This window comes from Cuculus canorus, chromosome 1 (genome assembly GCF_017976375.1).
Source record: "Cuculus canorus isolate bCucCan1 chromosome 1, bCucCan1.pri, whole genome shotgun sequence".
NCBI lineage: Eukaryota > Metazoa > Chordata > Aves > Cuculiformes > Cuculidae > Cuculus > Cuculus canorus.
In genome coordinates, this window is record NC_071401.1 from 126,812,603 (window position 1) to 126,840,110 (window position 27,508).

At 40.1% G+C, this 27,508-nt stretch overlaps 1 protein-coding gene and 1 long non-coding RNA gene across 6 annotated transcripts in view; one reads left to right on the forward strand and one right to left on the reverse strand.

Moving 5' to 3' along the window:
* On the reverse strand, positions 1-27,404 carry LOC128850926 (uncharacterized). Of its 4 annotated transcripts, XR_008448164.1 has the most exons (7): positions 27,266-27,357; positions 21,534-21,684; positions 20,315-20,633; positions 17,942-18,122; positions 8,331-8,527; positions 7,339-7,737; positions 1-2,685 (listed from the first exon to the last, which is right to left on the reverse strand). It is a non-coding gene; the product is annotated as an uncharacterized LOC128850926 (long non-coding RNA). The 4 variants fall into 4 exon arrangements; XR_008448166.1 differs by lacking the exon at positions 8,331-8,527 and having other exon boundaries at positions 7,339-7,734; XR_008448163.1 differs by lacking the exon at positions 8,331-8,527.
* The window catches only part of ARHGAP8 (Rho GTPase activating protein 8), an 85,824-nt gene continuing 85,610 nt past the window's right edge, over positions 27,295-27,508 (forward strand). For both annotated transcript variants that reach the window (XM_054056177.1, XM_054056170.1), the window contains exon 1: positions 27,295-27,503. The gene's annotated coding sequence lies outside the window, so the exon portion shown is untranslated. The remainder of the gene's footprint in view (positions 27,504-27,508) is intronic.

Below are 27,508 nucleotides of genomic sequence, written 5' to 3' on the forward strand. Positions count from 1 at the left end.
TTTTTCACTGAAAGCCAAATATATTGTGCAAACATGAAAGTTCAGCTTTGCAGTCATTGTTGAGTTGTAATTTAAGATGCCCTTAGGAAATGCAGAGCTCAAAAAAAAATCTGTATCTTAAAAATTTATTCTCAATGTAGGTAGGAAGTAACTTAGCTTTAGAAGTGGCCAAATATCTATCATTCTTTGAGACTATTTGATATAACTGTCGAGTAATTTTCAGGGGTGCTTTAGATGATTCAATGAGGCTTGCAAGAAGGCCTAACAGTTTGCTGTTGATAAAAGCTCTCTGCTGCTATTTCTAGCTATGATACAAAGAAAGTTCAACAATATTTATCTGATGAATGACTGAATTTAATGTGTATCTTAACGCATGAAATAGTAGGAGCTGTGCTTTTATTTACATGCCGTTACTGTGCTAATATATTAAAGTGTGTAGTAGCTGTTTTGTTTTGCATACCTAGCTTAAAAAGCAAAACTACAGTTAACATGCTGATGTTGTTGGATCAAAATATTTTATATACTCCAAAGCTGAATATTGTGCTCAGCTTTTTAAATCTTTAGGCGTGAGGGCAAAGAAGGCATAGGTAAAGGCAAGAACAGGTGTAGATCTCTGCTGCCATCTTACAGTTTCTAGAGGTAACCTGGGACAGCGTTCTTGCAGCCTAGGCACACTGTAATATGAACTGTGTCCTTTGGGGGTTTCCATTATTCCTCTTAAGTAACTAGCAAAAATGAACCAGCAATTCAAGTGCTTGTCCAAGGCAATAAAAAGAATGCATCTAAATTCATGATTGAACAGATTGTTTCATAGTCCAGTGAACATACAGTCCTCCAGGCTCAGGCATGAAACATAGCTTGGAGACACAAATGAGATCTGAGAGGTGAAAACCTGAAATTCCTTGTAGGGGAAGTGCAAGGAGCTCCCATCAGTAGAGAGCCTAATTCCTAGAAAACCAGATCCTGATCCTCTCTCCTTTTGGAAGTCCTTCCCTTTTCTAGCTGTGTTGGAGGCTCATATCAAGATAGCACAAGGCAGCTGCATCAGACAGTGCCAGAAGATGCTTCTGTCAACTCCAGAAGCCTCAATGCCTTGGCTGGCCAAACTGATGTTGAGCATTGCTGGCACAGTTTCTGCTCTCAACGTCAAGTGAAACAGTCTGAATTTGAAGTGGCCAATCTACTTTGCAGACTGCCTTTTTATTTAGGCTCTTTTATGTTCTGCTCACATGAGGACAACTGGGAAGAGCACAAGATGAAGCTTGTCACAAATGGCTTTTGTCAAGCTGGAGTGACAGTGTTCAAGACTGTTCTCAGTTCAGGAGGTGACATCATACTTCTTCACCATGAAGTCCTTTCTCTTCCAGGAGGATGGATCAATCTCCTGCAACCATATGCCCCAAGACCAGGACAAGTTTTCCTCTCTTTTAGAAGGTGATAGAGGTGGCTCTGAGCCCTCCTGGAGAAGGAGTGTCAGAGTTGGGGCACAGGAATCTGGGTATTTGTCTTGGAGACTGCACACAGCCTTTTTTTGAAAAAGACAGAGGTCCAGCCATCCTTGAGAACTCTCCAGGGAGATGCAGTGATATCACCACTCGGAAAGATGCCCATTGAAGAGGTGAGTATGGCCAATGCTGAGGAGTTCTGCTGGGCATTTGGGAAAAGGAGATGGGAAGCAAGTTCTTAAGCCCCATAACAAAATGCCTCTCGGACTTTGGCTGTTGGCCAAAGGCCATGCTGAGGATCACTGCGGATAGAAGGGTTTTTCAGGGGTTGTTCCTTGAGAGAGGAAAACCAGTCCAGTTTACCCCATGTCTGACACCCAGCTGGGGCCCTTGGCTCAGGGCAGCCCAAGAGCCCTATGCAATGTGGCATTGGAGGTCATGCAAGGGCCCCTGTCCCTTCTTCTTTGGCCTTTACCAAGCATGTAGTCAAATCACAGCTTCCTCTTGATCCCTGTCTACTTCTTCCTTCAGAGACCTAACCAAGTTCCAGAGAAAAGTCCAGCTGTGGGGTCCCAGATTATCTTTTGTCCAGCTCTTTTCAAAGCTCCAGTGTTCATCCAATTCCTTTGCCAGGCTACCCAGAGAGACTTCCTCAGTGTGATCACAGAGCAGAGTGGCACAAAGGCATTGCTGGCTACAGAAAGGTGTCAACAATGGCAATATCCTTGTAGGAAGATAGGCCTTTGCATACATCAAGGCAAAAAAGCAGCAGGGGATTCCTGCATGGGTGAAAGAATAAGTCAATGCATAGAACTGATTGATTCTCTAGCATGTCTTCAGTTTGGGACTTGTGGTTGTAAGCAAGAGCTCTTGAGCTCTTATCCTTAGGCATAAATGGGAGTCTCTGATCAATAAATTTCTCTTTAGAAAATGTACCTCAAAGGTTGCTCTCAGAAGCAGGCTCTTCAGCTCCAAAACAGCATGCCTACCCTCTGTTACAGATAAGCCTTTGAGAATGACCTTCCCTCCCTTGGAGAAGGATTGCTGAAGAGGCTGATAAGATAGTCCATTGGTCTGGAGTTTCCCACATCTACATTTAAAAAGCAATGCAAAAAGAGATGGCTTTGTTTTAATTTAACTTCTTTTTTCTTTTTTCTGGAAGAACCTAATTCCTGGTTTGTTTTGTGTACGTTCAGACTGTAGTCTAGGAAGATGCATCCCGTTCTTGGATAGAGGTCCCCTGAAAACCAAGTTTATAGAACAAGATTGGCTTTTATCTCAGAAATAGTTTGGTCCCTCCCCATGAAAACATCATAACCCTCTGCAGCCATTTTCTCGTTCTTGTATCTGCCTTGCCTCAAGACCAGTAGTGATTTTCTCAGTTACTAACAAAGTCATAGAGACAGACATAGGATAGCCTCCCATGCAAGCACAAATAATTGCATATGAGAAGGTTATAAGGTCCTTTTCAAGGTAATGGACATTTCTTGTTGCCCAATAACTTCTTTGGGTTTTTTTTTTGGGGGGGGGAGGGGAGGTTTGGGTTTTTTTTTTTCATTAATTTGTTCTTCAAATCCTTATTGCATTTTTCCCATGTCGGCACACACACATGCTGAAAATTTTTCTGTTGGGCTCCCCACCCCCTAGGATGGCCACCATACAGCAGTTTAAGGCATTGCCAAGTCTTGCTCTCTTCCTTGCCTTTCTGTGGCACTCTGAACCTTCCAAGGTGTCTGCCAAAGGCAATACTGGTCCCAGCTGTGTCTCCTGTTGTTCTTTTCTAGGCTGTAGTCACAATAGTCTAAAGGAACATATGCTCTTGTTGTAGTCAGTTCAGAGCTTGTTGTTTTAAATTAAATAGGCTCAAGCAACTGAGATGTGAACATATTTCCTGCTAAAAGAGCATGGGCGTGAGGAGAATGAAGTGGAAGAGGGGAAAACCAGACAGCTGTTCTAAAATCTTCCTAAAATAATCATAGCAGGATTTATCAGACTTGCTTCATCAGTTTTCAGCCCTGTGTGGTTCAACAGTGCAGCATATCCAGCTGTGCGGTTTGTAGGGCTAGATTAAAATGCAAAGTGCTCAACTAACATAACCTCACGTAACATAACTGGTCACATGAGTTTCAAAAGCAATTATAAAGCAACTGGATAATAGCAAGGTGGAGCTGGGGTTGTTGGTCCTTTTACACCTAGCATAAGCTCTGTGTTACATGTGCTGGCGATCTTGATAGAAATGTGATCAATACTTGACACAGACTGCATTTTTGTAGTTAGGCGATCAGCCATGTGAAGATTTGGCATTAGGCTGTGTGGAATGGTGTGGTCCCACAAAAGCCATTTTAGTTTGTACTTCCAAGGAAATTTATAACAGGATTTTTCTAGAAAGCACTTGGAAAATATTACTAATCTCAAGCACTTACCGTACATCAGACTAATTAACAGCATGAGCGATGTGATGGAATATCTTTAACCTTGTGAACTAGAGAAAAGGACTTGTAACAAGCAAGGACAGCAGTGTATAATCCATGACCTCACAAGGAAAGCATAGCAGGAACATCAAATTGCACTCCAATTGATAGATTTTGTGCAGCCAGACACCAGAAACACAAAAAGGGGAGGATATCAAGTGGACATAAGGCATTCCAAAAGCCTTGGAGGAAGAGCATGGTGTGAACTCAAAGCTATATACGTAAGACCATACTTTAAGTAGAGATTTTCAATTAATTGAAAAAGAGCAGAGTAGCAGTACTGGTTGTTTTTACCTGGAGCAGAGCAAGTAAATCTCGGATGGGATTCTTCTAAGGTTTCTAATCCACAGGGGTTTGGTCTCATATCTTTAATTCTACTGAGCATTAGTAGAGAGAATGTATGTTGGGGTACAGCCAGTAGAATGTTTTATTTTCTCCTTATAAATCTGAAGATTGTTTTGAGGCAGGGACTGGTCAGAGTCTGATGGTTGAATATGGGTAAGGAATGAGATGTAGAACTTGAATTCTCATTTCTTTGGCTTTGGAGCCTTCCGAAATGATGTGTGCTTTAAAGAAGGGCTTGACTTCTTCCCTCTCTAGGAGTCTGACTACCAAATCATTCAGGTTCCCAGCAGTATGAAGTCAAAGCTCTTCAAACTCATTATCCGGTCCTTAAGTGAGAGAAGAAAACACTTTCATATTGTAGTCTCTGTGTGTGTTATATCTGGCAGGCACTAGGTAGTACAATGAGAAGCTTTGTAAAAACAAAACTGCCTGTTAATTAGGAGAAGCATGTACGTCTGTCTGCATTTTGTTCAAGGCAGGAACACCAACTGCAAATAAATGTGGATTCTGGGAAGAGTTCCGCCAACCACATTTTCCCAAAGCATCTTCCTCTCATTCTGCCTAGAAAAATGCACTGATGAAAAGCTTTCTCTGGAGCAGAAAACATTCTTCAGTAGCACCCAGCTTCCTCTTGAATAGGTGGAGTGTGCACCCCTATAAAGCCGGTGCAAAAAGCGTGATCAAGCATTGTCTGCAGAAAGCCTTTGGTATTTGCCAATGCTTTTCTTTCCCCAGATGCTGGGATCTGTTGGAATCAAACCAGGAAATCCTTTTGCTAAAATGTACTTGTAATATAATACTTGGTAAGTGGCACTAAGGTGTGGGGATGTACAAAGGGATCTAGAGACATAGAAGTAACAGAGCAAATCACCGAATTCTCCACCCTCCCACCGGGACTTGCTGCAAGAAGTGATAAAGAAATGAACCTTACAGGCTGCAAACATTCTACCAGTTAAATAGAAGGTTAGAAATTAAGTTTCTCTGAAGAAGAAAGTTCCCCCTCATCCCATGAATCTGAGAGCCAGGGAGCAAAGATGTCAGTACCTTGCTAATTAGTAAGACCAAATAAAACTGTATGGCTTGGGCATGTTGCTAACCCAACTCAAGACAGTCAGTGGATTACTCCTACTTTCCTTTTTTTTATTCCTCCTCACACTCCATTTCAAGTTGTCATATTTTAAGGTGTTACAATTTTGGGAGAAAGAAAGGAAGATACATATTTCACTTTTGTGGTTACCTGTGTGTTACAAACAAGAGGTAAAACTATGGTGAAAGGTCACTAGTTAACATCAGTTAATGAAGATCAAGGCTATGGAGACCTTGGTACCTAGGAACTACTTATTTTAGGCATGCATCTAGTCTTCCACTCATATTGGTTACACTCTACTTACACACAGTAAAGCACTTGAGTTTTTCGGGGTTAGGGGGCTGGGCGGGTGACGTTAGTTGGGTTTTTATAAAGCAAACCTATGGTGGGACAGGAACTGATACAGTTCAAAAGCATGGAAGTTAGATCTTTAATTCTCCACAGATGGTTTGCATGCTCAGTGGAAGAGAGAGAGAACGATTCAGAGCCACAGCCTAACTTAGGTGGCTGATCCTGGTTCTCATTTCTAACTGCATGGGGATCCTACTGGGATCCATGCAATCTCATGGAGAGCCTGTTACTGCTTTCCACTCATTGACCCTAAGCAGCAGAAAGCTTATCCTCCAAGAACGAGCTTGAAAAACCTTAGACTGTTCCCCATGGCTTCCCTATGAAAGTGCAGCTATTAACAGAGTAGGATGCTGACTGAGAAGAAGGGAAGAAAAATGACAATACCTTGCATTTGAGAACCAAATCATATCTTGTAGGTCCTTGTTGAAAACAAGCAACAGTGCTGATGGAGATAGACAAGGATTGAACCAACTGAATCCCACAATAGCATTGCCTGCATATTCTTCTTCAACTATACAAAAGGAAAGGCAACTTGATTCATGGATCCTAGTACTGTTTAACCTACTTCCCTGAAAGTCATAGACAGCACTTTAAAGCTCGGTTCTGAATAGAAATAAAAACGTATGCCCTTTAGAATATAAGACCCAGTCTGAGACTTTTCCAGGATTTCTACACCAACAAGTCAGATAAGGCAACCGATCGTGTCTTAAACAGCAGAAAATGAGAATCTACTGATACATTTGTCTAGTAGGATTGCCTTAAGTCTACAAGAAATTTCTCACCCCTGCTGTATGCATGCTTTCTCTCACAAAGCTATCATGCTCAGATCACGTGCTTTTTAAGTTAATTTGTCAAGCTCTCTGCGTTACTCTAGCTTGGCACCAATTCTGCTGTCTAGGATTAATCCACCCTTAGCTGGAAACTTTGCATTAAGTACTAGCATGGCATAAAAATGATACCAGTAAGGTAATGTGAAGGAAGCCAGGGATGACTTTAAAAGCAAAGAACTATACCAAACCAGAGTAGTTCTCTCATTCCTGCTGCATACAGGAAATAAAGTAATTAATTTAATTGGAATGAGGGGGGCAAATTCAGGGCTACTTTCTGACTAGCAGTCCACAAAGGCCTGAGCTAGTTAATTCTTTATGAAATGGATGGGGTGTCTTCAGTAATTCAAATGCAGCTCTATACACCTAAAGGACAGAAGGCAATGAAGGCATCCAACTGTTTTCCGTGTGCCCTTGTAGCTAGAGCAGACTGTTTTTCATGCTTGCTATCACCAATTTATAATCATGCAAAGTTACACCAGCACCAAAGCAGACAGTGCTGAAAGGAATGGGAGCTAAGCTGTACTTTAGTTGGTCCCTTCTTCACCATGCAGCAGAATGCATTTAGCAGTTTTGTTAATGCTAGTGGCTAAAGGGTGGTTGCTACTCTTCTTTTAGCAAAGCTACCTGATTACAGACCGAATTATCAGCACATTTGTAGATCTAGACATGGATTGACAAGGGCAAGGGATAGCTGGAAAGAACTTCTATTTGCTCTCCCCTCATATATTTTTCCATTCACCCACTTATGTTCCATGTAAAAATGAAAAAAAAGGCAATCAGAAAGTACACACCACCTGTATGGTACTCACCTGCCCTGGTCCAGACACCTCCCGGACAGCAGTGTCATCTTCTAGCATAGACAACAGAGCACTGGGTTGCTAGCAATAAGATGGAGTTGTATTTTATTTCAACCTCTGGGTCCTTGAGATCATTATGCTGGAAGTGATCTAGTGGCTTAAAAAGTTTAGGGATAACTGAGGCAAATATTGTCATGGCGTCAAAATGCTGCACTCTGCTTCAGGTGTTTGACAAGCAGCTGTAAGGACCACAGACCCTTTCAAAATGCTCTTTCTACTTTGAGCCTTTCTGCAGTCACCTGTGTGAGATGTACTTCAGCAATAGCAGGATGTCTTTGAGAACCATGATTTCCTCTTGGCAGTCCTCCATGAAGCCATACATCTCTCCTCCAGCTCCTTCTACATGACCTACTTTATTGCAAAAACATCTTTAAGAAACCAGCAAGCCAAAATGAGCCATAATTAGTGAGAACAGATATTTCCTAAAAATCCACGTGAAGCCCAAAATTGAAATCACATTTGGGACAAGAAAGTTGCACAGCAGCTAACCTCCAAGACTATTTGATCTTTTTTTTCCTCCTGATGTTCTTATTTTTATTATTCCTTCCTTTTAGCTTCCTGTTCATAATCTAATTTGAGAGGTTTGGGAGCAGAGTATGCCTGTGCATGACAGCATGTTTCTGCTCAGAGCCTCTCCCACACTGTCCTCTTCTTCCTTTCCTTTGCAAGGACTCCTTTCCCCTCTTCAAGGCTTTCTAATGAATTGTAATTTAACTGTAATTGTCCTTCACTCCCTTTTTAATTTTTTGAGTTTATCTTTTCCCCGCTCAGTACTAAAATTATTAGGGTTTCACATGAAGCGTAGGTGCTATAGGATTCACCTGATGCTTCAGAATGGAGAAGATATGTCATTCAATAGCTACCATACTACGCGAAGTATTATTTATTTGAGTGTTATTCCTCATACTATACTTGGGTGAGTAATAATGAGCATCCATGTGTACCACACTCTCTGGAGAACTTCTTCCTTGTTCTCAGGAAGCTGCACAGACACAGCTTTGAGATGCACGCCACCACACAGCTCTGTGCTGACTCATTGACTTCCAGCCACAGAGTAATGCCATGGTATTTCTAAGTGTCAAATGATGATTCCTGGTGCCTTGTGTCCTGAACTCACTGGTGCTTGTCTCTGGGCATTTATCTGCACAAAATAAAAAGTGTATAAAGAGAAAATAACACTGTCAAGATAGTGTTGGAGACATACTGCAGAGTGGAAGAGATAATATCAAAGCTTGATGCCCCTCTGGATTCTCTCTGCTATGTGCTACATAGTCCTTCCTTCTGCCATTTAAATATATGGCAGCCAAGTACCATGGGTTGGGATTACCCTTTTGTAACACCATCTCTTGTGTACAGACTTCTTCGAATCAGTAAAAGACACCATAAAAATGGCTTAGTGACTTCTGTCAATGACTGGGAAGGGGAAATTATTTTCAGTCAGTATTACATTACATGTCAAGTAACAACCACAAAAAATTGCTGAAAATTTGTCACTGGAAGGATTTGTTGGGTGTTTTTCTCTGCGTGAATTCTGTCCTCTGCAGGGGAAGAAGAGAACTAGAATTTCTATAAAAAGAAAAGGAACAGAGTGGCAATCTCATTTTCATTGTCCCAACTCTGTCAGTCTAACACGGAGCAAAAGACCTACATTTCCTTTGGTCTTCCTGCAGAGGTGGTTGCAGTGGCTGGTGGTTGTGGTTCTCTTGGAATAGTTTACTGCGTTCTAGAACTGGACTGATACCAAAACAGATTATATTAAATCCATTTTACTTATCCAGTTGATATAATTGTACTGATTCCTTTTGTAGTCCCTGAGCCAAAGTTCTCAGATGCTATAGCTGACTTGGCTTTTGGAAGTGAGGAAAGTGATTATTGTGTGTGGAAGCAATGAAGTGATTTATAAGCCAATAGAGCTTTCCTATCCAGAGCTGTTAAGTTTCACCAGATGTTCAAATGAATCATTAGAAATACAGAAAATGTGGCATTTGAAAGCTAAGGTTAAGCATAAGCTGAAACAGAAACATGGTCATACAATAATTTTCACTATTATTGGGTTATGTTGCTCTGTTAAGAATAAAACATAAATCAACATGTTAAACGGAGAGGAATTTTCACCAAAAAATCTGGAATTAAGTCCTGCCCTGACTCTAAATGGGCAGTATATTATCTGTGAGAAAAAAAAGAACATTTTATGCATCTGCTCGAACACACACCAGGGCATATAATGATGGAAAGTTAAAAAAAAAAAATTGGTTTTCATCCTGTGCTGATTCTTTTGAAACCAGCAAGATTTGAATTGCCACTATGCAGAGGAATAAAATCCCATTCTTTGATGTTTGTGCAAAGAAGTGAAAAAGAAGCCTGGGCCAGGGATGAAATTTGGAAAACTATGTCTCTTACTCCATTAAGTAATTCCACCTAAGTAGCACTAATAACACACCAGCCCTAACATAAGCATACAAGAATCTGCTCAAAGGATAAGGCTCCACTGCTCCATGCCCGCATGTACCGGTTCCTGTTATTTTTTAAACGGCAGGCCCGGTTTTGATCTCTACATTGAAGCACAGCAATGTTTTGGGTTGTGATTTTTGTAAAGAAATATTTATCTCTTCTAATATGCTGCTTCCCTCTCCAGAAAACTTCTTAAGCTCTGTCTCCCTTTCATCACCAAAGCAGGAAAGATGCTTTCATCTTGCATCTCTAGTTAGACTTCTCTCAACTCATCTTTAAAAAAGAAAAAAAAATCCTCTTTTAGCAAAGGAAGCTGTTCAGAACTTTTTTTTGGCAATTCTTTGCCCTTGGTAATCTCTCCGTCTCTTAGAAAGGAAATGGGTAAACCCCCTAATTTGAAATAGATGTGATAAAATATATGTGCTCAGCCGATGGTAAGCGCAAAGATCAATCCATAGTCTGCAATAGTGGCTTACACCACCTAACAACTACAGGATAGAGGATGTAAACCACAAAGCAGGCTATCTCTCAAGATAGTAAAGCAGCAAAGATTCTCTTAACAGCTTTGGTAATTATTTTGTTTTAACCCCGAGAGAGGAAGAAAGAAATCAACCACACAAATTTGCTGGAGAATCTGAAAGCAGCTTTTGCAGCAGAGACGGCTGCTGCAATAGTTTGCATTGTAACAACGGGCATGTTGCTGATTTAATCTCCCACGTTGAAAGAACAATTTTTAAAATGTTAAGTTGTATGCAGATGTTCAACTTCTATGGCCTTTGTATTGCAGTAAGATCATAAATTCTGCTCTCCTGTATTTGCATTATTACAGAGCTTCTCCTCTAGGGTACCTAAGACTTTGCTGGTGGTAGGTGAAAAAAGTGCCCCATTTTCCTAATCACTGTGAAGCTCTAAGGGCATCTCAAAGAGGCTGGAGCACTGAAAATAAAAGGAATTGCCTTGTTTCTTGTGCAGCTTTCTTTACCTTCAAGAGACACCATATTTTGGTTGTTTATCTTCCTTTAAACAGGCTTTCAGCAGGTTGTCTTTCTCTGTTTGCTATTGTTTATCCTATATCCTGTACATAAGGATTAGCTATAAAAAAAACCAAATAATAACACAGACCAAGCTCTTTTCTTAGTACCTTTTAATCAGAGTCTTGTAGCCCAGAAGAAAATTTTGCTGGTTTGAAGTGTACACTTTCTTCCAACACTTAATATTCTGATTTTGCTGTTCTTTATTATTTTAGTTTATGCTAGACCAGGGCCAACTATGCAAAACTCTTGGTAACTCATATCAGCTGACCCAAAATAAACTCAGTTTAAATCAAAATAAGCATCGAGGCATCCTTTTACACAGATTTGACTGAATCTGTTTAAAATCATACATCTTGGTAACCTTGTTTAAACGAGATACTTAAGAACAAAAAACCTGAGCCTAAGATGGGCTCTGGATTTTCCTGCAGTATCAGGGCTTGACTATAGGCAGGAAAGCTAAAAATGCAACAGCAAAAAATAGGATGACAACTAAGGCAGAAGGATCTGGGTTACGTATTTATACATGAAGTAGTTATTAATAGCTTAATTTGGTTTCTTTTTCCTACTAGAGAGTGTTTTCTACATATTCTTGCCCTGCAACAAAACTGTGCTTCCTTCCCACTCCTACAAGTTTATTTTCCTCCTCCATAGCCACAGCGCCTGTGACCTTGTATTCAGGAAATACCAGCTAAGCCTTTTTCAGACCCAATGTAAATAGCTGAATTCAGTGCTGTTAATTTTTTGCCACTTTTATTTTGCAAGATTTATAGACATTGAAACTTTACAGTGTATATAAACACTGAGATCAGTTAAATTATCCTTATCTTTTTGTTTAATAAATACACACTAACTCTGCTTTGTCAGGTTGGGGTATGTGAAAGCATGTGCGTGAGAGGAAATTCAATGAACTCCAGCGCTGAGACCAACAGATTATTCTTTGCTCTTCAGAAAGCAAATAAGCAAATAGCTGTGATTACAGTTCAAACACACACGCTGAAAAGAAAGAACACAGTCTGCCAGACTCTGGGTTTCTAGTTTGCTGCTTTGACACCTGACATGGACAGAACTGTGTGGTATTTCTAAATTCATATGTTGGACGTTGAGAAACATTCACAGCTACAGTGATGCTCTCTGCACACTGTTAGTTGGCAGCTCAATATAACAACTTTGCATTTACCTAGTGTATCTTGCACAACCAGAGGCAGATTCACTGAAGATAATAATCTGTCTCAAAACGCTCAAGCAAAATTTTGTGTATTGAAATAATCTTAGACCAGAAATAATTTCATGTTTTAGGAATTGACAGAAAGAATTTTCAATTAATGTACAAGTTTTGATTGTGAAAAAGATAGTAGTGACATAAAACAAAATGCATTTTTGAGGCGTGACAAAACTGTTAGAATTTTAGAATTCTAGATGGTGAATTTAAGATCTTGAGACATAAAATGCAGTAGCAATGTTGTTAATTCTTCAATATTTTTTATTAATGCTATATGGATTTATGGGGAATGTACTTAGAAAATCAATATCTGGTTGAATTCCAGAGTTTACCTCGAAGTTCAGGACTACTCAGTAAAATCCTTTATTCCCATTCCTGGAAAAACATGCATTATCTTCCTAATTCAGTTTTGGAGATTGCTTCCTCATGTATTACCTTAACAGCTGATTGACATGTTTTTACTGGCCCACTGCAGCACGAGCTGCATGTAGTCTATTTTATTTGATTACAGTGGAGGCCAAGGTCTGCCTGACTTCTACTTTCATCTGACTTTGTTTGGTATAAAGCAAAATTGAACTCAGTCTAGCGAGATGCTGAGCCAGTGAAGGCTATTTAATTCTGAGTAATGCTTTCTACCTTACAGTACTGAGGCCACCTGCCACGTGCTAAAATGAAGCACAGAAAATCTGAATGATAGGAATGTACTCATTTTCAGAGTTTGTTACTCCAATGTTAGGGCAAGACTTCAACAGCATTACAGCAGTCACTCTATTGCTGTCTTCTGCAGCTGCTCTAAAAGCAGCAGTGCAAGAACAGCACCAGAGGCACCACCTCGCTCCATCTGGCTGTGGGGAAAAGGGGCTCCCTTGCAGCACTCAGCAGGAATTTGGATCCAACAGTCTCTCCTTCAGCCATGTGGTGGTGGTCAAACACTAGAGAGAAGAGCCATGCAGCACCAGCAGTCAACAGAAACAGGCAAAGCAGGAGCCCACAAACAACTAACAGCTTTCATGCTTTTCTCTCTTTTTTTCATACCGTTTTCTCTAGCGTTGCCTTTCATTTTTTGCTTTGATTTACATATACCACTTCACCTTCAGAGTAAACCCATGAGAGGAAAAAGTAATAATTGTCAAGTTGATGCTTGTCATTGCCTTGTCTATTTAGCCCTAGGGTTATAAATGTCTTCTGCTGAGTACTTTGCAAGGCAAGGATCTGTCCCTGAGTGCTTGTTAGGCACTGCTGTCCTAATATTCATTAAAAACTTTATGCCAGCTGAGGATGGTATTATTAGCACTAATTGGTGTAACTCGACTTATTTCACTTGACATGAGGGCAATTGACAGTCTCCAGTGTTCAAGAACCCCTCTATTTATAACAGTACTTCATGCTACATCTTTGCGCAACCACTCACATCTGCTAGATGCATTTGCAAAGTCATCAAAAAGCCTCCTCTAACTTTTGATCACAGTAGTGATGCAGTATGAGTTCCAGCAAAGAAATTTTCTTTTCTTAAATACATTTCAGAATAACACTGCCTTTCATGGTACTCACTTTCCTATTTTTAAAGGTTACTTTGCAAAACAAATATGCCTGGAAAAGCAATATGTGAACAGAGATTAATGTTTTACATTCTGGGACAAGTTGTTTCAACTGTGCCTGTGTCTTGCCAAAAAGTAACAAAGCTAAATGAAATTGATAGTATGGAAATGATAGCACTCTCTTCTTTTGCCAAATGATCATTTCTAGCCCTCTGTGTCCTCTCCTACAAGCTACAGAGTCCTCAGCAAATCACATTTCATCTTAAACATGTAAAAAGAGACTCAGAGACATGGAGTCTTGTCCTTTCAAGGCATTAATGAGAGAAAAAGTGTTAACATAAATGAATAAGACAAACCAAATATTTCACGAGAACCCATGTAACACATGAAGGATGGATGTACTTCAGCTTTTAATAATTACAGACGCTTTTCTATTCATAGTTACCTAAATTTCTCGAAAGATGGGTGGACTCAGTCTGCATGGGGGTTCTGAATACAGTTAATGAAGAGCTACTTAAATAGGCTTTTGGTCTGTTCTTCAACTTTCAGTGCTGTTCTCAAGGTTGACGGTTCATAATTTCCAGCAATGGATAGCAGCAATTCCTCGAAAGAGGGGCAGCACCATTGATATTGACCTAAGCTTTCAACTGGCAAACTACCAATTACTTCTTATAGGTTTCAGTTGCTATGTGTGGAAGCACACACACGCTGTGCTGGCTCCTCAGCAATTTGAGATGGCAAGATAGCCAATGTATCAATTCTTTTCTATTGTTAGAGCTTCTGGAGAGTAGCTGCTGTAGTGCTACTTCTAGGTCTGGATGTTTTTGATCATCTCAGATTTAATGACTTTCCCAAGAGGAAGACTTAATATGCATATATTATTTAGCAGTAATACCCAACTGGCAACAGAGACAATAGATACTGATTGATAGGCTTACAGAGTTATGTACTAAGTATATATTGTGCCCAAAAATTCCCCTCTCTTTTTGGCAAAGATGGATCAAATGTACAGCATCATGAGGAAAATACATCAAAGCATACTAGGCAAATCTCAAATGAAAAACAAACTCAAATTAACCATACAATGCTTGATTAACTGAACAGGCTTAGAGATTTTACTGCAAAGCAAAAGTTTTTTTTGCATAAGTCCAGAGTCTTGCTTTTCGGTTTAGCCTTTCTTCCTGGGTACTGAGGAATTATATAGCTTACAGCTTCTAAAGACAATGTATAATGGGTTCTAAAACTACCTCTAATCAAAGTAAGGAGATTTACAAAATCTTTTCTTTTCTATGCAGAGATCTTCCTCAGACAAACTGCTGAACTACCAGGAAGACTATTTGTTATCTGCTACCCTTGGCAACTCCAGCTTTCTTTATGGCTAGAATCAAACTTCAAAAAAAAAAAAAAAACCAACCTGCTATCATACACTAAAATGCAGGCACACATAATACATAATACAGGATAAGAAATACTAGGATGACACAGTGGAGCCTCTGTTTAGGCCAAGAGGTAATTTTCAGTTCTTTGTAATTGTATTGGTTTGGAGATTTTTGGTAGGATGAGCTGGAAGACAGTACTTGGCCTGCACTGTTTGGAAAGAACTTCTAGTAAGATAGTCTAATTATTGGCACTGCCTTGCTGCTTGTTATTCACATGTTTCTTAGATTTTAAGTCACTGAGTGCCTGATTCCCTTCTGTTCTGCATTTGTGAAGATCCCAGCACAGTAAAGCCTAAGGCTTGGATTCCTCCAATGCATATAAAGAGATAAATGGCTATAGCCTAGAGTTTGAGTAATATAATTTATAGAATATGTAGATTTTCCCTTGTTATTTTGGGACTTTCTGAAGAAAGTTTCTGCATAACTACAGAAATTTTCAAAGAATTTCCAGGCACTATACACCTTCCTTTTAATTTTTCCTGGTTTATTTTCAATGACTTTTGGCTTTTTCATGTACAGTGGTTTTTCACAGTAATAATCCCAAAGAGAAAAGGCAATGTAATGCTTCTGAAAATACAACAGATGCTTGTAATATCATTGCCCTCTCTACAGGGACTTCTGTAAACCAATTCCTTGCAACACTCAGCATGTTAACATCCAGGAGCAGAATATTGTTTGTGGAATTTATAATGGAACCAGGGATTCAAAACATTGATCCATGGGGTCTTATAACTACAGGAGCTCCAAACTACATGTTATCAAGCTGCCTCGACTTTGCAGGTTTTCAAACGCAACTCAGTTTGCACTTACAGCCTATTCTGAATAATCTTCACTTGGTACATCCTCACTCGGAAACTGTCAAGGAGAATGATTATCTGCCAAGCAGTGATGTGTTTGGTAATATTCAGTGCAAATTTTGGTGTGTTATTCAAATGAATGACTTTTGTCACCCTTGAAATAGGCATCGTCACTCTGGCAACCTCTGCATCCTGGAAAGCGTGCAGTGCAATGAGACATAAGAGAACAAGAGGCAGGCAGAACAGCATACATGATGAATGAGAAAAATAAGTCATTAGGAAAGCCTGGGATAAAAACAGAAGGGAAAAAAAAAAATCTCTTGCAAGGGGGTGAGGTGGGAAAACACAGTTAGTTTCATTTTCTTCTGTGTTGACAGATTTCTGGGAGTGCATGCAAGGGCTTAGAGTGAAAATATGCATGAAAAATACAAAAGTCCATAAAAAAACATAAATTTTTTTCCAGCATTCTGTTCTTTTATGGCATTATTTTGTCTTTTCTGACTCCCTGTTATTTTCTTAAACCTTTCCATGAATAAAGTGTAACCCTTACACTGCTCAGACAGGCTTTGTAGCTGCAATTATTTTTCTGGTCCAGACGCCCCTCTCTCCCCATGAGCTCTTTAGCTATAAAAAGTGATTTGTAGCCATAGAAAATTCAGCAGGTGCCCATAATCTCTATTGCCGTATTTCTGATGCCTCCAGCTAAAGAGGAGGCAGAACTGCATCCCCTCAGCTAGAATTTCCTATTTTTCTTGATCAAAAATATTATTTCAGTAAGCAGAATGTACTCATACTTTTTTCTCTTTCATTTGGATTTTTCTTATTCTTTTTTTCCAAAGTGGTATCTTCAGATCATGATTAAATGGGTGAAATGAAACGCTTTTCAAATTACTTTTTTATTAAAAACTCTGGTATTGGAAGGCAGGTCGAGGGAAGTGATTCTTCACCTCTATTCCTCTCTTGTGAGACCTCATCTGGAATACTGTGTCCAGTTCCGGAATTCTCAACGTCAGAAGGATATAGAGCTGTTGGAACAGGTCCAGAGGAGGGCTACAAACATGACCGAAAGGCTGGAGCACTTTCCATGCGGGGACAGGCTGAGAGAATTGGGGTTGTTCAGCCTGGAGAAGAGAAGGCTCCGAGGAGATCTTATAGCGACCTTCCAGTACCTGAAAGGAGCTACAAGAAAGCTGGGGAGGGACTATTCATAAAGGTTTGTGGTGATGAGGGGGAATGAGTATAAACTGGAGAGGGGCAGATTTAGACTAGACATTAGGAAGAATTTCTTCGTCATGAGAGTGGTGAGGCACTGGCACAGGTTGCCCAGGGAAGTTGTGGCTGCCCCATTCCTGGAGGTGTTCAAGGCCAGGTTGGATGGGGCCTTGGGCAGCCTGAGCTAGTAGGAGGTGTCCCTGTCCATGGCAGGTGGGTTGGAACTGGATGATATTTAACGTCCCTTCCAAACCTAACTATTCTATGATTCTATGATATTTCTGAAATAGTGTGCATTTGCTTTTCAATTCATTATGGTTTAAAATCTTAAATTTTATGAACATGAGATAATTCCCATTCCAGTGCAAATCTGTGCAACTTCTCTTTTTTTTTTTCCTTTTTTCCTTTTTTTTAACTTGCTTATCTCAAACCAGCCTTTTTTCCTTTTAGATCTACCAGTAGGGTTCTTGAGTATGTATAAGGACAATACATTAATCTGGTCTAAGCTTTTATTTCACTTTTTATATTAATTTTGTTTTATATACCTCTAAATACTTTTGTGGAAATTCTGGTCTTTGATGAAAATGGCCCTACATGGGCAGAGCATCTTATTCCTGCTTGTATTAGCATCCATCTCTACAGGCAGTTATCCTGCAATAAGTAGTATCAATAAGTATCAATACAGCTAAAGCAGTACACCTTAAGTGTCTTTTTCCTGGGACACATTTTAGTCAATTAGGCATATAAAAAGTGTCAGACACCAAAAGCATTTCAACCTAACTAGGGCATGTGCTTGCTATTGTTAATACAAACCACACTGCTAAGTAGAAGTAACATGGTCTCTATGTGTTAATTGGTTGCTTACCTCATCTGTGTGTGAAGTTTTAACTCCATTCATCACGTGTTCATTTAAGACCAGGGGTCTGGAACCACTCTGGACATTAAATCAGTCTGTAAATATACTGGGAGACTTTCTCCACTGCACATCCTCATTCCATAAAACCACAGCATCCAGCAGAGATTCTTCTTTGTCCTTTCTGAGTTCACTGATGGATTATAGATATCATTCATGTTAGTCTAGCTGCTTATCAGTCACACTCTCAAGTTCCCCGTTATCTCAGCTGCGTAGTTACAAGATCATTAGACTGTCTAGCATTGCTTTGACCAAACTCAGGTTATTTAGTTTTCAGTATGATACGCCTGTTCCATTGGCTTATGAATGCTTCTTGTATTCTGAATCCCTTAGCTCTTTTTTAAATGAAAAATGTATATGTTTTTGGGCACTGTAGGTGGGATACAAATTTGAGAACGTGTATGACAGCTTCACTGGGGTTTGTAAGCACCGTGTTATTTTTCGTATGTACCAGCAAAGCAGAACTGCCAACCTACCCCAAATGCTTCCAGATCTAAAACCTTCACTAGTGTAGATTTTCAGAAAGATGTTCCATGGCCAAAATGTGTGATAGGATAATGGTGTCATACAGATTTATCACAATTTTTTGGGGGAAGATATTTTATTCTCCCCTTCAGGATTACAGAGCGTGTTTAGAGATGGGTCTCGGGCTTAGCATGCAAAGTGTTTATGCAGCTGCTCTTCCACACTCATGCTCTGACTTGTCCTCGTGTGATGCCAGAAACTCTTCCAGAGAGTTGGGATATTGGACAGCCTGTGAGTCTGAGCCTTGTCCTTTTGTATTATCTTTGATATCCATATACACTACTTTGAGAATTAGGCAATTCACCTTTTAGAAATGTCTGATGAGAGGGTAACATTTTCTGGACAACAGCTCCTTCAAACCCCTTTCCAAATGATGGGTTTGACCTCTGTAATACCTGACAGCACTGAAGCATTTACCCTTCTGTGCCTCAAATTGTCAGGTTGCTTAGGTAGGAAAACTGGTGCCAATACGTGTAAGCACATTCATAAATGAAATGCTAATAATCCCACACCACTGGATAGTGATTTGTCTTTTTGGTTTCTTTTTGGTGAGACTCTGGGGAATTTGCATAAATCGAGAGACAGATATGCATAAAATGGTGACAAATGGCTCCCTTGGCTTAAAAACTGAGCAGCAATCCAACTTCAGTGATGAATCCAGGGTATTAAGAGAGTACTTATACAACAGTAAGTGATATCTTCTCAGGGCACTTCCTCAGCATTGACAATTATTTCTGTTAATGATGTATTTGCAGCGGAGCTTGCTGGACTTCTTTGGACCCAGCTCAGTTCAGCCACAGCACCACCAGTATCAGTGGAACTCTGCCCATCTAAACAAAGTCAGAGTTTTTGCACTGTGATTTACAAGATGTGCTGCTTGGACGAAAGGGAATTGCAGTTGTACGCTGGCTTTTAAAAATATTTTCACTCTTGAAAGAAGCTTGATTGACAAAGAATATGAGCTATTGAAATATAACGCGCCAGATTTTACTAAGAACACTCTAAATATGCAAATTTATGGGAGGGGAAGCAATATTTTTACTCCTATTTAGGGTTTGATAGACAGAAATAATTCTCTTGTCACTTGTTATGGAGAAGAATTATTAATTTTGCTTTGTCTGTAGAAAGGCAAAAGCCAGCAATCATGTTACAAAGTAGGTTGCATAAATAGGTTGACTTTCAATATCTCTTTCCCCATCACATCTTAGGAAGAGGAAAATATTTCTTAATGGCGCCAGGTTCCATTAGAAGAGTAGTGCAACATAGTTTTAATTGATTCACACCATGTCTTAGGAAAATAACAGGCAAACTCCCTGACCATTCAATTACCATATAAATAAGAACGAGCATATCTTCCTTCATATCAGCATCTTGCTTTTTTTGTTGTTGACTAAAATATGTTAATGGGTAAAAGCAGCTTTTCATTTGAATAATGACTTAATGCTTCTGTGAATTTCAGATGGTGGATTAAGCCCTTTCTTTAAAAGTTTGTAATTTCCCTACAGTTCACCAGCTGCCTTTGCTCAAGTGAAAAAAAAAGGCAAATGGGAGAATTCAAACCCCAGCACCTGCTAGGGTGCTGCTACAATTTATAAATCTGTTTAGGGAAATGAAGCATGCAAGTCCTCTGCTGCCTTTTGTTCAGAAGACTGTCATTGATGCGAAAGAGGAAAAAGCCCAGTGGTGTATTCTTCGTGGTGTAGACCAGTTTTCTCTTTTGTACCTCACCACGTGGAGGTGACCCTTTGCATCTACATACTTCAGATTTACAAGATCACCAGGGAAAGAAGCAGCACCTACCTTCTTTTGACTTCACCGTAGGAGAGGCACCAGATCTGAGTCAAAATGAATTATGTACAGGGCACTAATGTTAGTTGTTCAAGCAGGTAATCATTTACAGGGAAATGGTACTAGCTGTGGTAGTTGCATGTGATGCCTCCTTCGTTCTGCACTGCAGACCATTCCTGCTGCCAGAACTTTAGTTGTTTCACTTCATTTTCAGTGGCAGGAGGATGGTCAACCCATTTGTTTGATAATGGATTCCCAAGCAGCAGCTTCCTCATTTTCACTTGCTCTTCCCATACTTTGAACACCAGACACCAAATTTGCTTCGATCCAGCTAAAAAAATCAGTAACACTCCAGTCAAAATGACATAAAAGCACAGTAGCACTTAAGCCAACCACTGCAGCATCCAGTAGTACATAAAGATGTGGTTCAACAGCCAGCCTCTAGTCCATTCTCCATTTCCAAAGGCAAGCTCCAAGTTCAAACAGTAACACAGCTCAAATCACTTTCCTATTTTAGGAAGAAAACTAAAGGCAATACCATGCTCCCCACAGCTCATTTCTAAAATAATGTAAACTTGAACACTGCCTGCTTTATAGGAGTTTTGAGTATGCCAGGGAAGATGAGAAAGTGGTTTAAGGCTGGACCACGTATCAGTAGAGCATCCCAGTCTGTAGTTATATGCTGACACACAAAAGCACGGGGCTCTGTGAATGGTAATTACTGGACTAAATTCACTGTTAAAATTGCAGGCAGTTCTGAATTAGATGTTAAAGAAAAAAGCTTCCACTAGATGGAAGACTCTTCTTTCAGCTTTCTCTTCGTTTCTTCCCCCCACCCCGCGGCTCACCAAGTCTCAGACCTGAAAGCCACCGGACTATGATTGTACTTCCACGTCACTTGGAAAAGCACTTACATTGCATTGGCAATTCAGTCTTGCAAGGGCCATCTTCTAAGTCTGATTTTCAAAAGATGTGCTTAGCACATCTGTCTGAAAAATCCAAACTGTTAATTTTTAGCTCCAAACGTTTGGGCTGAAAGCAAGAAAAGCATCAGGCTTTTCACAATAGTGATTTGCTTCTCTCAAGCGAATTCCTCGAAGTATCTATTTCTTTTCATCCTTTTCTCTTTGAAATAAGAATTTGTGTCCATTTGTCTTGGTAGAGAGGAAAATAATCTATGTTCTACTTTATACTTGGAATAATGCAGATAAAGGAATGTGTAAATACATACCTTTGCTTGTATCTGCTGACAGCAGCCTTTGAGTTTCTCTCTTAAAGCTCAATATTGCAATAGCTGTGCTATAACAAAAGGACCCATTTCACTAGTGTAGAAGGGGCTCTCCTAGTAGTGGAGTAAGATTTAGTTTAAGCATCTTCATCAACTAGAAAAAAATTAAGTAGGGTTCAAGTAAGCATGAAATTGATACAGAAGAAAAATATGTTAAAAAAAATCAGTTTAAGTTCTCTTCACATACCCTCTGTATTTTTGGGGCATTGATAGTACATTTGGATTCCTGATTTCATACAACCATTTTGAAAAGTAAAACACAACTGTCCATTATACAGAGAAGATGCAGCACAATGGATAGAAGGCAAAAGAAGCCATATGGAACATGAATAGGATTGCCTTACTTTGTTGCACATTATTGTCTTGGTCTAATTCCATATGGTGATTGAGCTCTGTTTACATGACTGATGTGTAGGCATCTATGTTATTGGAGCTGTTAACCAATTGATAAAAATCTACTGCCATATGTGCTGATTCTACAGTTCACTGTTTTATTTGTATTGGAATCTGATTTGAGAAGAACTCTTCTCAACTCAATCTGATGATAGTAATGTCCTTTTATGCAGAGATGGCACACAGTTTCACTTCTAAGTGGTACATATCAAGAGGGACCTCGATGTCAACTGACGCAAAGCTTTGGTAGAAATTCAGATCAAAGCAGTTCATGACCTGGAACAAGCCAATTCTTCTCCATCTTCTCAGAGAACAAACTCTGATTAATGAATGCATGTCAGAAAGTAAAGCCTAAGTCATCACCTTATGTGGAATTTAGGTAGGTGATAAAGATGAGGTAGAAAGAAACTCATGAACATATTTCTGGACAAGGGCTGAAAATTACAAAAAGAACTTGATTTTGAGATTTTTTCGTCAGTTGTCAAAAAGTTTAGAAAGGGATTTAATTTTCACACTTTGGTTGAAGACCAGATCTTTTATGGATGCCATTAAAATCTTCATGAGGGACAAATCTCACCATGGCTTCCTTCTAGAAAGTATGAAACTTTCTTGACACACATGGTAAGCACCAAGAGGCAGGACTTCAGCTGGATGGACCACTGCTTGTGGCCAATGTGCTTTTCATGGTTGTGGAAGGTATTTCTCAGAAATATCCATATCTGTAATGTTTCTCCATTGATCCTTACTTATCTCTGCCCCCTAGGAATTACCAGCCAAGCTCATTTTGCTTTTTCTTTACATTACCTACTAAAGCAACAAATGTATTTGTACAGAAGTGCTTCAGTAGTACTTGTGGGCTGTACCACACCACTCTTGCAGTTACTCCATGCCTCATAATAAGCTTGTTTGAAACAAGCATACAGATGATTTGCCAGAATAAATTGTTTTGTTGCTAAGTTCAGTGACACTAACCCAGCAAATGAGAATTTGGCCCATATTAGTGTTTATTTCCTTTAAAAGGGAATGACTTTGAAAAGAGCCTGTGGATTCATGGGACTGCTATTACCATAGCTCACTAATGATAATTACTGTGGAATTTCCTGCTTGAGGAAATCCAGCTGTGAGTTCATAAACATGTGTGAAAGCAAACAGAGAGGAAAAACAAAATCCAAACAACTCTTTAGTCCCTTAAGTCTTACTTTTGATTCACAGCTTTCCTTCAATGTCCAATTCTATTCTGAAGCAATGGGAAGCTTTGAAATGCTGCCCAAATGGGGGAGGTATTAAAGAAACAAAACTAGAAACCAAGCAATTCTTTTTAATTGATGTGTACTATTTTTTAACACTAAGTGGTAAGGAATTTCTTCTGGACTTTTAAAAGTAATGTTTTTGCTTTATTATCCATACAGTAGTACTACACTGCTATTTTAGAAATTACAGATGCATTGGAAGAATACTGGAGGTTCCACTGAATTGATGTATTTATATTGCATTCATGGTGGTAACTGATACATTATACATCACAAATAAAAGACACAGTGCCCCAAATTAAGTCATTTTGCATTACAGGGCTCTGATTTGCAACCTTCTCTAAAGCAAATCTTAATGATTGTGAATTATGTTCCTTAAGTGAACCTGTATATACAGTACAAATTTAGAGATTACAAATAGCATACATTTGCCTCTGGTTCATATGAAATGAAAGGTTAGAATATATACATACAATAGAGTCAAATTGGGTACACCCACCTATGAAGTACTCTCTTATTTTGAAGGCAAAATGTTGAATGGCTTAGTAAGATTAGCTTGGTGAGATGTCACAGTCTTAGTCTAAAACATAACCTTGCTGTTTCTTTTGATCTTTCCTCCAGTTTGCATAAGGTGCACTAGCCTCAGTGCTCAGTCTTATCTTAAAGATGCATGGAACAAACTTGTTGCATCTTGGATGAAAACAGAGGTAATCTTTTTACTAAGTAAAAACCTGCAGCCTGATGTTACTACACTATTTTATCAATAAAACTTGCTTTTTGTGGTCTAAGTATGGTCTATATTTAGCTTTAGATCCTACCTACAGAATATTGATCATCTACCAGCACAGTTGAAGTAACAAAAGTACACCTCACTCAGGGTTTCTGCCAACACAAGTGGATGAACAGCTGAGTTAGCACCAAAGTCTTGCAGTGATGATCTGACAGTCTTTATAGTCATCACTGCTGTGATTTGAATTGTGCTGCTCAGAAGACCTCAATGACTGGAAGATCCTCTCTTCAAAATTTCTAGATAGCCGCGTTCTACAAACTGAGCTCAGTGCCGTAGCTGGGGTCCATGTAAAGCTGTCTTTAAACAACCTGTTTATTTGGATGTGCAAAAGGACATACAAGGTACAATAGGGGAGAGTTTCATGCCAGCTGAAGGATATGGAAGTACGGTGGTCCAGCCAAAAATCTGGACCTGCCTTCCTTTCCTCTAATTTGTGCTACTGTTATGAGGAATTACATTCCACTTTCAGCAAGGATCTCACTGCTGTCTTCACTGTCTGCAAAAAAAAAAAAAAAAGGAGCTTGGAGTCTCATGCCAATTAGGAACTAAGTAAAAAAGTGTCCAAGTCCACAGAAAGAGATCTCTTTTAGACCAAACTAGTGCTAAAGAGGAAGCCTCTCTGGGTTCCGTAAGATAAACCAGAACTTCATTCACCCATGAGCTCTACTTCAACATCTCATTTTGAGGTGGCAGTTGATTGCAATTGGAGATGAGCAAAACGATTTTGTTTTAAAATATTAAGGTTAATTCCTAAATCCGTTGACTGGACATGCTCATAAAGAAGAATGTAGAAGCAGTGTTCTTCAACTGTTCTTTTTTGGTTGCTGAGAAAATGTTAATAAATAATAATAAATGTAAAAGAGGTAATATGCAAAGCAATCTGAGAACATTCAGGTTGAATACATAAAATCTCAAAGGCAGGACTGTAAGTCCGTCTGGGAAATCTGAACACATGGTTTTGTGGAAGAAACCTGCAAAGCAGGCTTTGAAGGAAAAAAAATATAACATCTGGCGTTTTTGGCCTGAGGGGTTAGTCTAAAATCGGCCACAGGCTGCTGTACCTTAATTTCAGGTCAGACCTAGTGGCCACAGCAGCCCAGGAAAGACTGAAAAGTCTAGAGTTTTTTTGTGAGGGACTTTTACTTGGTGACAAAATGGACTGATCCAAGTAGCTACAGGCTCTTTTATCTGACCTCATAATATATACAAAGCTTCAGAACAAACATTGAAGGAAGAAATAATTGGAGATGCAGAGGTATATGCAAAACTAGTTAAAATGCATCAAGACTTCACCACAGAACATTCCAGAATAAGGCAGTATCTTTGTCTGATAAATCATTTTCTCAAACAATGAAAATACTGTAGATCAAATCTATCTGGACTTCAATAAAACATTTGAGAGGATGCCATGCGAGAAAATATTAATTAAGATGGAGAGATTCAGATGAATGCAAGAAATGAAAAGTAAGGACAATAGCATGTGCTGAAAGAGAAACTCCAGATGGAGGGGGATTACTAATGTAGTTCCACAGGGACTGAGCTCAGACTGAATCTTAGTTAAAATTTTATTAGTGACCTTGGCACAAAAAACCATGAGTGTGCTAATGAAATTTGCTGATGACATAAACCTAAGAGCTGCAGTTAGAACAGAAAATGATTGGAATACCCTATGGAAAGAATTCAGTGAGTCTGCAGACAGGAGAAAGAGAAATGACATACAATTTAATAGCAAAAATACAAATTTGTGCACTTAGCAGAAATTCCTAATAATTCTGCTAAAATGGAGTGAAGAGGAGATTTCTCCAGATGGACAAAAGAAAGAAAAGATATTGCATGAACTAATCATTCAGAATCAGAAATTTCTCCACAGTGAGCCAGTTTCTCCTTGGAAAAGGCAGTGAGGGCTGTACCAGAGCTGTAGGGGCAGTTGTACCAGGTCAGACAAGATCTCCCATAGCCCTTCTTTCTGACAGTGGCCACCAGCAGAAGCCAGGGAAGGTGAATTGAATAGGATTTTCCCAGGACAGTGGAAGCATCCATCAGTTTGTGACTCAGTGAGGCAGTGTCCTTGAGCCTCTAATTATGGGTTTATTCTTACTTACGTTGATTTATCTCAGCTTACTTCCTACTCATTTACTGTCAATGACAATTTCCTAGCATGAGTTTGACAGAGTACAAAGAAAATGGCATGATTCCAATGTAAATGTGGGAGAAAAGATCAGCCTCAAGTCTTTTGTTAGGATGCTCATGGCACTTTGGCCCTCTCCTAATTGCACGGGGACACTTGGGTAGACCTACAGGAACTATTGGTGTCACATAGTTGTTAAAAAGGTAGGTGAAAAATATAAATGTAAGTCATATAGACTGGAAAATTACACTGGGTGGCTATTGCCTATTCAGTGCTTGGGCAAATGGAGCAATGCCATCCAACATTTGCAGAGCTGAGCCAACCAGCACCTTCCAATGGAGGGCCACATCTCATAGAATGTCCTTAGACAGAAGGGGCCCACAAGGATTATCTACTTCAACTCCTGCCCCTGCACAGGACAACCCCAACATTCACACCGTGTGTCTGAGGGTGATGTCCAAATGATTCTTCAACACTGTCAGGCTTGGCACCATGACTACTTCCCTGGTGAGCTGTTTCAGTGCTCCAACACCCTCTGAGCGAAGAGACTTTTCCTAATATCTAACCTAACTCTATCCTAGCACATCCTCCTGCCATTCCCTCGGGTCCCATCATTGGTCACCAGAGAGAAGAGAGGAGCACCTGCACCCCCTCCTCCCCTTCTGAGGAAGCTGTAGACCCCAATGTGGTCTCCCCTCAGTCTCCTCCAGGCTGAACAGACCAAGTGACTTCAGCCGGTCTTCACAGAGGGCTTCCCTTCCAAACCCTTCACCAGCTTCGTGGTCCTCTTCTCTGCATCACGCGAATGAATCACAAAAGGCGGCTCCCCACGGAGCTCTCTGTCAATGTTCATCCCTCCCGCCGTAGTCAGATGGTGATGCTCGAAAACTGGACAATAAATTTATTTTTTCCCCCCTATAAACAATAAAGAGGCAGTAAAAAAAAAAAAAAGGCTGATTCCGCACCATCCTTTTGCATCCCTGTTTCCTAAAAAAGACCGATTCCGCATCACCCATTTGCATCCGTGTTTTCTCCCCCTGCGTCAGCCGTGGGCAGGGGACCGAGGGCAGGGGCAGCACCGCCCCAAAATCCCCCTTCCCGGGCCGGCTCTCACCTCTTCCAGCCTCAAACCACTCCCGGGAATCGAAACCGAAACGCCGGTGCCTCGGAAATCCGGCAGCGTTTGCTCCGAGCGCTGCCCTCCCGCTCCACCCGAGCGAGGTGGGGAGAGCAAGCCCCGAGCCCGCAGCGCCCCAGCCCGGCGGGGGGAGCTCCCGGGGAGCATCTTGCATCGCTCCATCCTCCTTTCGGTGGGAGGCGAGGAGCGGCCGCAGCCCCCGCCCAGCCCGCAGGTGAG